This window comes from Hyperolius riggenbachi, chromosome 2 (assembly GCF_040937935.1).
Source record: "Hyperolius riggenbachi isolate aHypRig1 chromosome 2, aHypRig1.pri, whole genome shotgun sequence".
In the NCBI taxonomy this organism is placed as follows: Eukaryota; Metazoa; Chordata; class Amphibia; order Anura; family Hyperoliidae; genus Hyperolius; species Hyperolius riggenbachi.
The window spans coordinates 147,633,870-147,643,637 of NC_090647.1; the positions used below are offsets into that span (position 1 = coordinate 147,633,870).

Consider the following 9,768-nt stretch of genomic DNA (forward strand, 5'->3'; position numbering starts at 1 on the left):
GCGCCGTTCCGGCGCCTTGAAGGTGAGGCTTCCCACGCGTGCTCATAGCCATTGGGCCTCAAACCCAAAACAATGCCTGCAGCACCTGGGGTTCACAGCCGGTCTCCCATGCAGCTACTAACCAGGCCTGAAGCCGCTTAGCTTCCGCGATCTGACGAGAGCGGGCGCTTTCGGCTTAGTGTGGCCGCAGGCAACCTCCAAGGCGCCGTTCCGGCGCCTTGAAGGTGAGGCTTCCCACACGTGCTCATAGCCATTGGGCCTCAAACCCAAAACAACGCCTGCAGCACCTGGGGTTCACAGCCGGTCTCCCATGCAGCTACTAACCAGGCCTGAAGCCGCTTAGCTTCCGCGATCTGACGAGAGCGGGCGCTTTCGGCTTAGTGTGGCCGCTGGCAACCTCCAGGGCGCCGTTCCGGCGCCTTGAAGGTGAGGCTTCCCACGCGTGCTCATAGCCATTGGGCCTCAAACCCAAAACAACGCCTGCAGCACCTGGGGTTCACAGCCGGTCTCCCATGGAGCTACTAACCAGGCCTGAAGCCGCTTAGCTTCCGCGATCTGACGAGAGCGGGCGCTTTCGTCTTAGTGTGGCCGCAGGCAACCTCCAAGGCGCCGTTCCGGCGCCTTGAAGGTGAGGCTTCCCACGCGTGCTCATAGCCATTGGGCCTCAAACCCAAAACAACGCCTGCAGCACCTGGGGTTCACAGCCGGTCTCCCATGCAGCTACTAACCAGGCCTGAAGCCGCTTAGCTTCCGCGATCTGACGAGAGCGGGCGCTTTTGGCTTAGTGTGGCCGCAGGCAACCTCCAGGGCGCCGTTCCGGCGCCTTGAAGGTGAGGCTTCCCACGCGTGCTCATAGCCATTGGGCCTCAAACCCAAAACAATGCCTGCAGCACCTGGGGTTCACAGCCGGTCTCCCATGCAGCTACTAACCAGGCCTGAAGCCGCTTAGCTTCCGCGATCTGACGAGAGCGGGCGCTTTCGGCTTAGTGTGGCCGCAGGCAACCTCAAAGGCGCCGTTCCGGCGCCTTGAAGGTGAGGCTTCCCACGCGTGCTCATAGCCATTGGGCCTCAAACCCAAAACAACGCCTGCAGCACCTGGGGTTCACAGCCGGTCTCCCATGCAGCTACTAACCAGGCCTGAAGCCGCTTAGCTTCCGCGATCTGACGAGAGCGGGCGCTTTCGGCTTAGTGTGGCCGCTGGCAACCTCCAGGGCGCCGTTCCGGCGCCTTGAAGGTGAGGCTTCCCACGCGTGCTCATAGCCATTGGGCCTCAAACCCAAAACAACGCCTGCAGCACCTGGGGTTCACAGCCGGTCTCCCATGCAGCTACTAACCAGGCCTGAAGCCGCTTAGCTTCCGCGATCTGACGAGAGCGGGCGCTTTTGGCTTAGTGTGGCCGCAGGCAACCTCCAGGGCGCCGTTCCGGCGCCTTGAAGGTGAGGCTTCCCACGCGTGCTCATAGCCATTGGGCCTCAAACCCAAAACAATGCCTGCAGCACCTGGGGTTCACAGCCGGTCTCCCATGCAGCTACTAACCAGGCCTGAAGCCGCTTAGCTTCCGCGATCTGACGAGAGCGGGCGCTTTCGGCTTAGTGTGGCCGCAGGCAACCTCCAGGGCGCCGTTCCGGCGCCTTGAAGGTGAGGCTTCCCACGCGTGCTCATAGCCATTGGGCCTCAAACCCAAAACAATGCCTGCAGCACCTGGGGTTCACAGCCAGTCTCCCATGCAGCTACTAACCAGGCCTGAAGCCGCTTAGCTTCCGCGACCTGACGAGAGCGGGCGCTTTCGGCTTAGTGTGGCCGCAGGCAACCTCCAAGGCGCCGTTCCGGCGCCTTGAAGGTGAGGCTTCCCACGCGTGCTCATAGCCATTGGGCCTCAAACCCAAAACAACGCCTGCAGCACCTGGGGTTCACAGCCGGTCTCCCATGCAGCTACTAACCAGGCCTGAAGCCGCTTAGCTTCCGCGATCTGACGAGAGCGGGCGCTTTCGGCTTAGTGTGGCCGCAGGCAACCTCCAGGGCGCCGTTCCAGGGCGCCGTTCCGGCGCCTTGAAGGTGAGGCTTCCCACGCGTGCTCATAGCCATTGGGCCTCAAACCCAAAACAATGCCTGCAGCACCTGGGGTTCACAGCCGGTCTCCCATGCAGCTACTAACCAGGCCTGAAGCCGCTTAGCTTCCGCGATCTGACGAGAGCGGGCGCTTTCGGCTTAGTGTGGCCGCAGGCAACCTCCAAGGCGCCGTTCCGGCGCCTTGAAGGTGAGGCTTCCCACGCGTGCTCATAGCCATTGGGCCTCAAACCCAAAACAACGCCTGCAGCACCTGGGGTTCACAGCCGGTCTCCCATGCAGCTACTAACCAGGCCTGAAGCCGCTTAGCTTCCACGATCTGACGAGAGCGGGCGCTTTCGGCTTAGTGTGGCCGCAGGCAACCTCCAGGGCGCCGTTCCGGCGCCTTGAAGGTGAGGCTTCCCACGCGTGCTCATAGCCATTGGGCCTCAAACCCAAAACAATGCCTGCAGCACCTGGGGTTCACAGCCGGTCTCCCATGCTGCTACTAACCAGGCCTGAAGCCGCTTAGCTTCCGCGATCTGACGAGAGCGGGCGCTTTCGGCTTAGTGTGGCCGCAGGCAACCTCCAAGGCGCCGTTCCGGCGCCTTGAAGGTGAGGCTTCCCACGCGTGCTCATAGCCATTGGGCCTCAAACCCAAAACAATGCCTGCAGCACCTGGGGTTCACAGCCGGTCTCCCATGCAGCTACTAACCAGGCCTGAAGCCGCTTAGCTTCCGCGATCTGACGAGAGCGGGCGCTTTCGGCTTAGTGTGGCCGCAGGCAACCTCCAAGGCGCCGTTCCGGCGCCTTGAAGGTGAGGCTTCCCACGCGTGCTCATAGCCATTGGGCCTCAAACCCAAAACAACGCCTGCAGCACCTGGGGTTCACAGCCGGTCTCCCATGCAGCTACTAACCAGGCCTGAAGCCGCTTAGCTTCCACGATCTGACGAGAGCGGGCGCTTTCGGCTTAGTGTGGCCGCAGGCAACCTCCAGGGCGCCGTTCCGGCGCCTTGAAGGTGAGGCTTCCCACGCGTGCTCATAGCCATTGGGCCTCAAACCCAAAACAATGCCTGCAGCACCTGGGGTTCACAGCCGGTCTCCCATGCTGCTACTAACCAGGCCTGAAGCCGCTTAGCTTCCGCGATCTGACGAGAGCGGGCGCTTTCGGCTTAGTGTGGCCGCAGGCAACCTCCAAGGCGCCGTTCCGGCGCCTTGAAGGTGAGGCTTCCCACGCGTGCTCATAGCCATTGGGCCTCAAACCCAAAACAACGCCTGCAGCACCTGGGGTTCACAGCCGGTCTCCCATGCAGCTACTAACCAGGCCTGAAGCCGCTTAGCTTCCGCGATCTGACGAGAGCGGGCGCTTTCGGCTTAGTGTGGCCGCAGGCAACCTCCAGGGCGCCGTTCCGGCGCCTTGAAGGTGAGGCTTCCCACGCGTGCTCATAGCCATTGGGCCTCAAACCCAAAACAATGCCTGCAGCACCTGGGGTTCACAGCCGGTCTCCCATGCAGCTACTAACCAGGCCTGAAGCCGCTTAGCTTCCGCGATCTGACGAGAGCGGGCGCTTTCGGCTTAGTGTGGCCGCAGGCAACCTCCAAGGTGCCGTTCCGGCGACTTGAAGGTGAGGCTTCCCACGCGTGCTCATAGCCATTGGGCCTCAAACCCAAAACAACACCTGCAGCACCTGGGGATCACAGCCGGTCTCCCATGCAGCTACTAACCAGGCCTGAAGCCGCTTAGCTTCCGCGATCTGACGAGAGCGGGCGCTTTCGGCTTGGTGTGGCCGCAGGCAACCTCCAGGGCGCCGTTCCGGCGCCTTGAAGGTGAGGCTTCCCACGCGTGCTCATAGCCATTGGGCCTCAAACCCAAAACAACGCCTGCAGCACCTGGGGTTCACAGCCAGTCTCCCATGCAGCTACTAACCAGGCCTGAAGCCGCTTAGCTTCCGCGATCTGACGAGAGCGGGCGCTTTCGGCTTAGTGTGGCCACAGGCAACCTCCAGGGCGCCGTTCCGGCGCCTTGAAGGTGAGGCTTCCCACGCGTGCTCATAGCCATTGGGCCTCAAACCCAAAACAACGCCTGCAGCACCTGGGGTTAACAGCCGGTCTCCCATGCAGCTACTAACCAGGCCTGAAGCCGCTTAGCTTCCGCGATCTGACGAGAGCGGGCGCTTTCGGCTTAGTGTGGCCGCAGGCAACCTCCAAGGCGCCGTTCCGGCGCCTTGAAGGTGAGGCTTCCCACGCGTGCTCATAGCCATTGGGCCTCAAACCCAAAACAACGCCTGCAGCACCTGGGGTTCACAGCCGGTCTCCCATGCAGCTACTAACCAGGCCTGAAGCCGCTTAGCTTCCGCGATCTGACGAGAGCGGGCGCTTTCGGCTTAGTGTGGCCGCAGGCAACCTCCAGGGCGCCGTTCCGGCGCCTTGAAGGTGAGGCTTCCCACGCGTGCTCATAGCCATTGGGCCTCAAACCCAAAACAATGCCTGCAGCACCTGGGGTTCACAGCCGGTCTCCCATGCAGCTACTAACCAGGCCTGAAGCCGCTTAGCTTCCGCGATCTGACGAGAGCGGGCGCTTTCGGCTTAGTGTGGCCGCAGGCAACCTCCAAGGCGCCGTTCCGGCGCCTTGAAGGTGAGGCTTCCCACGCGTGCTCATAGCCATTGGGCCTCAAACCCAAAACAACGCCTGCAGCACCTGGGGTTCACAGCCGGTCTCCCATGCAGCTACTAACCAGGCCTGAAGCCGCTTAGCTTCCGCGATCTGACGAGAGCGGGCGCTTTCGGCTTAGTGTGGCCGCAGGCAACCTCCAGGGCGCCGTTCCGGCGCCTTGAAGGTGAGGCTTCCCACGCGTGCTCATAGCCATTGGGCCTCAAACCCAAAACAATGCCTGCAGCACCTGGGGTTCACAGCCGGTCTCCCATGCAGCTACTAACCAGGCCTGAAGCCGCTTAGCTTCCGCGATCTGACGAGAGCGGGCGCTTTCGTCTTAGTGTGGCCGCAGGCAACCTCCAAGGCGCCGTTCCGGCGCCTTGAAGGTGAGGCTTCCCACGCGTGCTCATAGCCATTGGGCCTCAAACCCAAAACAACGCCTGCAGCACCTGGGGTTCACAGCCGGTCTCCCATGCAGCTACTAACCAGGCCTGAAGCCGCTTAGCTTCCGCGATCTGACGAGAGCGGGCGCTTTCGGCTTAGTGTGGCCGCAGGCAACCTCCAGGGCGCCGTTCCGGCGCCTTGAAGGTGAGGCTTCCCACGCGTGCTCATAGCCATTGGGCCTCAAACCCAAAACAATGCCTGCAGCACCTGGGGTTCACAGCCGGTCTCCCATGCAGCTACTAACCAGGCCTGAAGCCGCTTAGCTTCCGCGATCTGACGAGAGCAGGCGCTTTCGGCTTAGTGTGGCCGCAGGCAACCTCCAAGGCGCCGTTCCGGCGCCTTGAAGGTGAGGCTTCCCACGCGTGCTCATAGCCATTGGGCCTCAAACCCAAAACAACGCCTGCAGCACCTGGGGTTCACAGCCGGTCTCCCATGCAGCTACTAACCAGGCCTGAAGCCGCTTAGCTTCCGCGATCTGACGAGAGCGGGCGCTTTCGGCTTAGTGTGGCCGCTGGCAACCTCCAGGGCGCCGTTCCGGCGCCTTGAAGGTGAGGCTTCCCACGCGTGCTCATAGCCATTGGGCCTCAAACCCAAAACAACGCCTGCAGCACCTGGGGTTCACAGCCGGTCTCCCATGGAGCTACTAACCAGGCCTGAAGCCGCTTAGCTTCCGCGATCTGACGAGAGCGGGCGCTTTCGTCTTAGTGTGGCCGCAGGCAACCTCCAAGGCGCCGTTCCGGCGCCTTGAAGGTGAGGCTTCCCACGCGTGCTCATAGCCATTGGGCCTCAAACCCAAAACAACGCCTGCAGCACCTGGGGTTCACAGCCGGTCTCCCATGCAGCTACTAACCAGGCCTGAAGCCGCTTAGCTTCCGCGATCTGACGAGAGCGGGCGCTTTCGGCTTAGTGTGGCCGCAGGCAACCTCCAGGGCGCCGTTCCGGCGCCTTGAAGGTGAGGCTTCCCACGCGTGCTCATAGCCATTGGGCCTCAAACCCAAAACAATGCCTGCAGCACCTGGGGTTCACAGCCGGTCTCCCATGCAGCTACTAACCAGGCCTGAAGCCGCTTAGCTTCCGCGATCTGACGAGAGCGGGCGCTTTCGGCTTAGTGTGGCCGCAGGCAACCTCCAGGGCGCCGTTCCGGCGCCTTGAAGGTGAGGCTTCCCACGCGTGCTCATAGCCATTGGGCCTCAAACCCAAAACAATGCCTGCAGCACCTGGGGTTCACAGCCAGTCTCCCATGCAGCTACTAACCAGGCCTGAAGCCGCTTAGCTTCCGCGATCTGACGAGAGCGGGCGCTTTCGGCTTAGTGTGGCCGCAGGCAACCTCCAAGGCGCCGTTCCGGCGCCTTGAAGGTGAGGCTTCCCACGCGTGCTCATAGCCATTGGGCCTCAAACCCAAAACAACGCCTGCAGCACCTGGGGTTCACAGCCGGTCTCCCATGCAGCTACTAACCAGGCCTGAAGCCGCTTAGCTTCCGCGATCTGACGAGAGCGGGCGCTTTCGGCTTAGTGTGGCCGCAGGCAACCTCCAGGGCGCCGTTCCGGCGCCTTGAAGGTGAGGCTTCCCACGCGTGCTCATAGCCATTGGGCCTCAAACCCAAAACAATGCCTGCAGCACCTGGGGTTCACAGCCGGTCTCCCATGCAGCTACTAACCAGGCCTGAAGCCGCTTAGCTTCCGCGATCTGACGAGAGCGGGCGCTTTCGGCTTAGTGTGGCCGCAGGCAACCTCCAAGGCGCCGTTCCGGCGCCTTGAAGGTGAGGCTTCCCACGCGTGCTCATAGCCATTGGGCCTCAAACCCAAAACAACGCCTGCAGCACCTGGGGTTCACAGCCGGTCTCCCATGCAGCGACTAACCAGGCCTGAAGCCGCTTAGCTTCCACGATCTGACGAGAGCGGGCGCTTTCGGCTTAGTGTGGCCGCAGGCAACCTCCAGGGCGCCGTTCCGGCGCCTTGAAGGTGAGGCTTCCCACGCGTGCTCATAGCCATTGGGCCTCAAACCCAAAACAACGCCTGCAGCACCTGGGGTTCACAGCCGGTCTCCCATGCAGCTACTAACCAGGCCTGAAGCCGCTTAGCTTCCACGATCTGACGAGAGCGGGCGCTTTCGGCTTAGTGTGGCCGCAGGCAACCTCCAGGGCGCCGTTCCGGCGCCTTGAAGGTGAGGCTTCCCACGCGTGCTCATAGCCATTGGGCCTCAAACCCAAAACAATGCCTGCAGCACCTGGGGTTCACAGCCGGTCTCCCATGCTGCTACTAACCAGGCCTGAAGCCGCTTAGCTTCCGCGATCTGACGAGAGCGGGCGCTTTCGGCTTAGTGTGGCCGCAGGCAACCTCCAAGGCGCCGTTCCGGCGCCTTGAAGGTGAGGCTTCCCACGCGTGCTCATAGCCATTGGGCCTCAAACCCAAAACAACGCCTGCAGCACCTGGGGTTCACAGCCGGTCTCCCATGCAGCTACTAACCAGGCCTGAAGCCGCTTAGCTTCCGCGATCTGACGAGAGCGGGCGCTTTCGGCTTAGTGTGGCCGCAGGCAACCTCCAGGGCGCCGTTCCGGCGCCTTGAAGGTGAGGCTTCCCACGCGTGCTCATAGCCATTGGGCCTCAAACCCAAAACAATGCCTGCAGCACCTGGGGTTCACAGCCGGTCTCCCATGCAGCTACTAACCAGGCCTGAAGCCGCTTAGCTTCCGCGATCTGACGAGAGCGGGCGCTTTCGGCTTAGTGTGGCCGCAGGCAACCTCCAAGGTGCCGTTCCGGCGACTTGAAGGTGAGGCTTCCCACGCGTGCTCATAGCCATTGGGCCTCAAACCCAAAACAACACCTGCAGCACCTGGGGATCACAGCCGGTCTCCCATGCAGCTACTAACCAGGCCTGAAGCCGCTTAGCTTCCGCGATCTGACGAGAGCGGGCGCTTTCGGCTTGGTGTGGCCGCAGGCAACCTCCAGGGCGCCGTTCCGGCGCCTTGAAGGTGAGGCTTCCCACGCGTGCTCATAGCCATTGGGCCTCAAACCCAAAACAATGCCTGCAGCACCTGGGGTTCACAGCCAGTCTCCCATGCAGCTACTAACCAGGCCTGAAGCCGCTTAGCTTCCGCAATCTGACGAGAGCGGGCGCTTTCGGCTTAGTGTGGCCGCAGGCAACCTCCAGGGCGCCGTTCCGGCGCCTTGAAGGTGAGGCTTCCCACGCGTGCTCATAGCCATTGGGCCTCAAACCCAAAACAACGCCTGCAGCACCTGGGGTTAACAGCCGGTCTCCCATGCAGCTACTAACGAGGCCTGAAGCCGCTTAGCTTCCGCGATCTGACGAGAGCGGGCGCTTTCGGCTTAGTGTGGCCGCAGGCAACCTCCAAGGCGCCGTTCCGGCGCCTTGAAGGTGAGGCTTCCCACGCGTGCTCATAGCCATTGGGCCTCAAACCCAAAACAACGCCTGCAGCACCTGGGGTTCACAGCCGGTCTCCCATGCAGCTACTAACCAGGCCTGAAGCCGCTTAGCTTCCGCGATCTGACGAGAGCGGGCGCTTTCGGCTTAGTGTGGCCGCAGGCAACCTCCAGGGCGCCGTTCCGGCGCCTTGAAGGTGAGGCTTCCCACGCGTGCTCATAGCCATTGGGCCTCAAACCCAAAACAATGCCTGCAGCACCTAGGGTTCACAGCCGGTCTCCCATGCAGCTACTAACCAGGCCTGAAGCCGCTTAGCTTCCGCGATCTGACGAGAGCGGGCGCTTTCGGCTTAGTGTGGCCGCAGGCAACCTCCAAGGCGCCGTTCCGGCGCCTTGAAGGTGAGGCTTCCCACGCGTGCTCATAGCCATTGGGCCTCAAACCCAAAACAACGCCTGCAGCACCTGGGGTTCACAGCCGGTCTCCCATGCAGCTACTAACCAGGCCTGAAGCCGCTTAGCTTCCGCGATCTGACGAGAGCGGGCGCTTTCGGCTTAGTGTGGCCGCAGGCAACCTCCAGGGCGCCGTTCCGGCGCCTTGAAGGTGAGGCTTCCCACGCGTGCTCATAGCCATTGGGCCTCAAACCCAAAACAATGCCTGCAGCACCTGGGGTTCACAGCCGGTCTCCCATGCAGCTACTAACCAGGCCTGAAGCCGCTTAGCTTCCGCGATCTGACGAGAGCGGGCGCTTTCGTCTTAGTGTGGCCGCAGGCAACCTCCAAGGCGCCGTTCCGGCGCCTTGAAGGTGAGGCTTCCCACGCGTGCTCATAGCCATTGGGCCTCAAACCCAAAACAACGCCTGCAGCACCTGGGGTTCACAGCCGGTCTCCCATGCAGCTACTAACCAGGCCTGAAGCCGCTTAGCTTCCGCGATCTGACGAGAGCGGGCGCTTTCGGCTTAGTGTGGCCGCAGGCAACCTCCAGGGCGCCGTTCCGGCGCCTTGAAGGTGAGGCTTCCCACGCGTGCTCATAGCCATTGGGCCTCAAACCCAAAACAATGCCTGCAGCACCTGGGGTTCACAGCCGGTCTCCCATGCAGCTACTAACCAGGCCTGAAGCCGCTTAGCTTCCGCGATCTGACGAGAGCGGGCGCTTTCGGCTTAGTGTGGCCGCAGGCAACCTCCAAGGCGCCGTTCCGGCGCCTTGAAGGTGAGGCTTCCCACGCGTGCTCATAGCCATTGGGCCT

General features: G+C 62.2%; 26 non-coding genes and 22 pseudogenes across 26 annotated transcripts; all 48 read right to left on the bottom strand.

Annotated features, from left to right (window-relative positions):
• Positions 1 to 73: 73 nt before the first annotated feature.
• On the bottom strand, positions 74 to 192 carry LOC137548308 (5S ribosomal RNA). The gene has a single exon (XR_011026692.1). It is a non-coding gene; the product is annotated as a 5S ribosomal RNA (ribosomal RNA).
• Positions 193 to 275: 83 nt separating this feature from the next.
• On the bottom strand, positions 276 to 394 carry LOC137557756 (5S ribosomal RNA; annotated as a pseudogene).
• Positions 395 to 477: 83 nt separating this feature from the next.
• Positions 478 to 596, bottom strand: LOC137547665 (5S ribosomal RNA; annotated as a pseudogene).
• Positions 597 to 679: 83 nt separating this feature from the next.
• On the bottom strand, positions 680 to 798 carry LOC137558943 (5S ribosomal RNA; annotated as a pseudogene).
• An 83-nt stretch (positions 799 to 881) lies between these two features.
• LOC137548320 (5S ribosomal RNA) lies at positions 882 to 1,000 on the bottom strand. Its single transcript, XR_011026694.1, has one exon. It is a non-coding gene; the product is annotated as a 5S ribosomal RNA (ribosomal RNA).
• An 83-nt stretch (positions 1,001 to 1,083) lies between these two features.
• On the bottom strand, positions 1,084 to 1,202 carry LOC137557757 (5S ribosomal RNA; annotated as a pseudogene).
• Positions 1,203 to 1,285: 83 nt separating this feature from the next.
• On the bottom strand, positions 1,286 to 1,404 carry LOC137558944 (5S ribosomal RNA; annotated as a pseudogene).
• Positions 1,405 to 1,487: 83 nt separating this feature from the next.
• On the bottom strand, positions 1,488 to 1,606 carry LOC137548331 (5S ribosomal RNA). Its single transcript, XR_011026695.1, has one exon. It is a non-coding gene; the product is annotated as a 5S ribosomal RNA (ribosomal RNA).
• Positions 1,607 to 1,689: 83 nt separating this feature from the next.
• LOC137547948 (5S ribosomal RNA) lies at positions 1,690 to 1,808 on the bottom strand (annotated as a pseudogene).
• Positions 1,809 to 1,891: 83 nt separating this feature from the next.
• LOC137555355 (5S ribosomal RNA) lies at positions 1,892 to 2,010 on the bottom strand. The gene has a single exon (XR_011028044.1). It is a non-coding gene; the product is annotated as a 5S ribosomal RNA (ribosomal RNA).
• Positions 2,011 to 2,106: 96 nt separating this feature from the next.
• On the bottom strand, positions 2,107 to 2,225 carry LOC137548343 (5S ribosomal RNA). The gene has a single exon (XR_011026696.1). It is a non-coding gene; the product is annotated as a 5S ribosomal RNA (ribosomal RNA).
• An 83-nt stretch (positions 2,226 to 2,308) lies between these two features.
• On the bottom strand, positions 2,309 to 2,427 carry LOC137558655 (5S ribosomal RNA; annotated as a pseudogene).
• An 83-nt stretch (positions 2,428 to 2,510) lies between these two features.
• Positions 2,511 to 2,629, bottom strand: LOC137550142 (5S ribosomal RNA). The gene has a single exon (XR_011026891.1). It is a non-coding gene; the product is annotated as a 5S ribosomal RNA (ribosomal RNA).
• An 83-nt stretch (positions 2,630 to 2,712) lies between these two features.
• LOC137548354 (5S ribosomal RNA) lies at positions 2,713 to 2,831 on the bottom strand. The gene has a single exon (XR_011026697.1). It is a non-coding gene; the product is annotated as a 5S ribosomal RNA (ribosomal RNA).
• Positions 2,832 to 2,914: 83 nt separating this feature from the next.
• LOC137558656 (5S ribosomal RNA) lies at positions 2,915 to 3,033 on the bottom strand (annotated as a pseudogene).
• Positions 3,034 to 3,116: 83 nt separating this feature from the next.
• Positions 3,117 to 3,235, bottom strand: LOC137550259 (5S ribosomal RNA). The gene has a single exon (XR_011026902.1). It is a non-coding gene; the product is annotated as a 5S ribosomal RNA (ribosomal RNA).
• An 83-nt stretch (positions 3,236 to 3,318) lies between these two features.
• On the bottom strand, positions 3,319 to 3,437 carry LOC137555356 (5S ribosomal RNA). The gene has a single exon (XR_011028045.1). It is a non-coding gene; the product is annotated as a 5S ribosomal RNA (ribosomal RNA).
• Positions 3,438 to 3,520: 83 nt separating this feature from the next.
• Positions 3,521 to 3,639, bottom strand: LOC137548365 (5S ribosomal RNA). Its single transcript, XR_011026698.1, has one exon. It is a non-coding gene; the product is annotated as a 5S ribosomal RNA (ribosomal RNA).
• An 83-nt stretch (positions 3,640 to 3,722) lies between these two features.
• On the bottom strand, positions 3,723 to 3,841 carry LOC137551571 (5S ribosomal RNA; annotated as a pseudogene).
• An 83-nt stretch (positions 3,842 to 3,924) lies between these two features.
• LOC137547634 (5S ribosomal RNA) lies at positions 3,925 to 4,043 on the bottom strand (annotated as a pseudogene).
• An 83-nt stretch (positions 4,044 to 4,126) lies between these two features.
• Positions 4,127 to 4,245, bottom strand: LOC137556648 (5S ribosomal RNA). The gene has a single exon (XR_011029289.1). It is a non-coding gene; the product is annotated as a 5S ribosomal RNA (ribosomal RNA).
• An 83-nt stretch (positions 4,246 to 4,328) lies between these two features.
• On the bottom strand, positions 4,329 to 4,447 carry LOC137555357 (5S ribosomal RNA). The gene has a single exon (XR_011028046.1). It is a non-coding gene; the product is annotated as a 5S ribosomal RNA (ribosomal RNA).
• An 83-nt stretch (positions 4,448 to 4,530) lies between these two features.
• LOC137548377 (5S ribosomal RNA) lies at positions 4,531 to 4,649 on the bottom strand. The gene has a single exon (XR_011026699.1). It is a non-coding gene; the product is annotated as a 5S ribosomal RNA (ribosomal RNA).
• An 83-nt stretch (positions 4,650 to 4,732) lies between these two features.
• LOC137555358 (5S ribosomal RNA) lies at positions 4,733 to 4,851 on the bottom strand. The gene has a single exon (XR_011028047.1). It is a non-coding gene; the product is annotated as a 5S ribosomal RNA (ribosomal RNA).
• Positions 4,852 to 4,934: 83 nt separating this feature from the next.
• Positions 4,935 to 5,053, bottom strand: LOC137558227 (5S ribosomal RNA; annotated as a pseudogene).
• Positions 5,054 to 5,136: 83 nt separating this feature from the next.
• LOC137555359 (5S ribosomal RNA) lies at positions 5,137 to 5,255 on the bottom strand. The gene has a single exon (XR_011028048.1). It is a non-coding gene; the product is annotated as a 5S ribosomal RNA (ribosomal RNA).
• An 83-nt stretch (positions 5,256 to 5,338) lies between these two features.
• Positions 5,339 to 5,457, bottom strand: LOC137557147 (5S ribosomal RNA; annotated as a pseudogene).
• Positions 5,458 to 5,540: 83 nt separating this feature from the next.
• LOC137557759 (5S ribosomal RNA) lies at positions 5,541 to 5,659 on the bottom strand (annotated as a pseudogene).
• Positions 5,660 to 5,742: 83 nt separating this feature from the next.
• LOC137547668 (5S ribosomal RNA) lies at positions 5,743 to 5,861 on the bottom strand (annotated as a pseudogene).
• Positions 5,862 to 5,944: 83 nt separating this feature from the next.
• Positions 5,945 to 6,063, bottom strand: LOC137555360 (5S ribosomal RNA). The gene has a single exon (XR_011028049.1). It is a non-coding gene; the product is annotated as a 5S ribosomal RNA (ribosomal RNA).
• An 83-nt stretch (positions 6,064 to 6,146) lies between these two features.
• LOC137548388 (5S ribosomal RNA) lies at positions 6,147 to 6,265 on the bottom strand. The gene has a single exon (XR_011026700.1). It is a non-coding gene; the product is annotated as a 5S ribosomal RNA (ribosomal RNA).
• Positions 6,266 to 6,348: 83 nt separating this feature from the next.
• LOC137557685 (5S ribosomal RNA) lies at positions 6,349 to 6,467 on the bottom strand (annotated as a pseudogene).
• Positions 6,468 to 6,550: 83 nt separating this feature from the next.
• Positions 6,551 to 6,669, bottom strand: LOC137555361 (5S ribosomal RNA). The gene has a single exon (XR_011028050.1). It is a non-coding gene; the product is annotated as a 5S ribosomal RNA (ribosomal RNA).
• An 83-nt stretch (positions 6,670 to 6,752) lies between these two features.
• Positions 6,753 to 6,871, bottom strand: LOC137548400 (5S ribosomal RNA). Its single transcript, XR_011026702.1, has one exon. It is a non-coding gene; the product is annotated as a 5S ribosomal RNA (ribosomal RNA).
• An 83-nt stretch (positions 6,872 to 6,954) lies between these two features.
• On the bottom strand, positions 6,955 to 7,073 carry LOC137549733 (5S ribosomal RNA; annotated as a pseudogene).
• An 83-nt stretch (positions 7,074 to 7,156) lies between these two features.
• Positions 7,157 to 7,275, bottom strand: LOC137558657 (5S ribosomal RNA; annotated as a pseudogene).
• Positions 7,276 to 7,358: 83 nt separating this feature from the next.
• LOC137550372 (5S ribosomal RNA) lies at positions 7,359 to 7,477 on the bottom strand. The gene has a single exon (XR_011026913.1). It is a non-coding gene; the product is annotated as a 5S ribosomal RNA (ribosomal RNA).
• Positions 7,478 to 7,560: 83 nt separating this feature from the next.
• On the bottom strand, positions 7,561 to 7,679 carry LOC137555362 (5S ribosomal RNA). Its single transcript, XR_011028051.1, has one exon. It is a non-coding gene; the product is annotated as a 5S ribosomal RNA (ribosomal RNA).
• An 83-nt stretch (positions 7,680 to 7,762) lies between these two features.
• Positions 7,763 to 7,881, bottom strand: LOC137548411 (5S ribosomal RNA). The gene has a single exon (XR_011026703.1). It is a non-coding gene; the product is annotated as a 5S ribosomal RNA (ribosomal RNA).
• An 83-nt stretch (positions 7,882 to 7,964) lies between these two features.
• On the bottom strand, positions 7,965 to 8,083 carry LOC137551572 (5S ribosomal RNA; annotated as a pseudogene).
• Positions 8,084 to 8,166: 83 nt separating this feature from the next.
• LOC137548471 (5S ribosomal RNA) lies at positions 8,167 to 8,285 on the bottom strand (annotated as a pseudogene).
• Positions 8,286 to 8,368: 83 nt separating this feature from the next.
• On the bottom strand, positions 8,369 to 8,487 carry LOC137549350 (5S ribosomal RNA; annotated as a pseudogene).
• Positions 8,488 to 8,570: 83 nt separating this feature from the next.
• Positions 8,571 to 8,689, bottom strand: LOC137555363 (5S ribosomal RNA). The gene has a single exon (XR_011028052.1). It is a non-coding gene; the product is annotated as a 5S ribosomal RNA (ribosomal RNA).
• Positions 8,690 to 8,772: 83 nt separating this feature from the next.
• On the bottom strand, positions 8,773 to 8,891 carry LOC137557246 (5S ribosomal RNA; annotated as a pseudogene).
• An 83-nt stretch (positions 8,892 to 8,974) lies between these two features.
• Positions 8,975 to 9,093, bottom strand: LOC137555365 (5S ribosomal RNA). Its single transcript, XR_011028054.1, has one exon. It is a non-coding gene; the product is annotated as a 5S ribosomal RNA (ribosomal RNA).
• An 83-nt stretch (positions 9,094 to 9,176) lies between these two features.
• LOC137558229 (5S ribosomal RNA) lies at positions 9,177 to 9,295 on the bottom strand (annotated as a pseudogene).
• An 83-nt stretch (positions 9,296 to 9,378) lies between these two features.
• On the bottom strand, positions 9,379 to 9,497 carry LOC137555366 (5S ribosomal RNA). The gene has a single exon (XR_011028055.1). It is a non-coding gene; the product is annotated as a 5S ribosomal RNA (ribosomal RNA).
• An 83-nt stretch (positions 9,498 to 9,580) lies between these two features.
• On the bottom strand, positions 9,581 to 9,699 carry LOC137548423 (5S ribosomal RNA). The gene has a single exon (XR_011026705.1). It is a non-coding gene; the product is annotated as a 5S ribosomal RNA (ribosomal RNA).
• Positions 9,700 to 9,768: the final 69 nt, after the last annotated feature.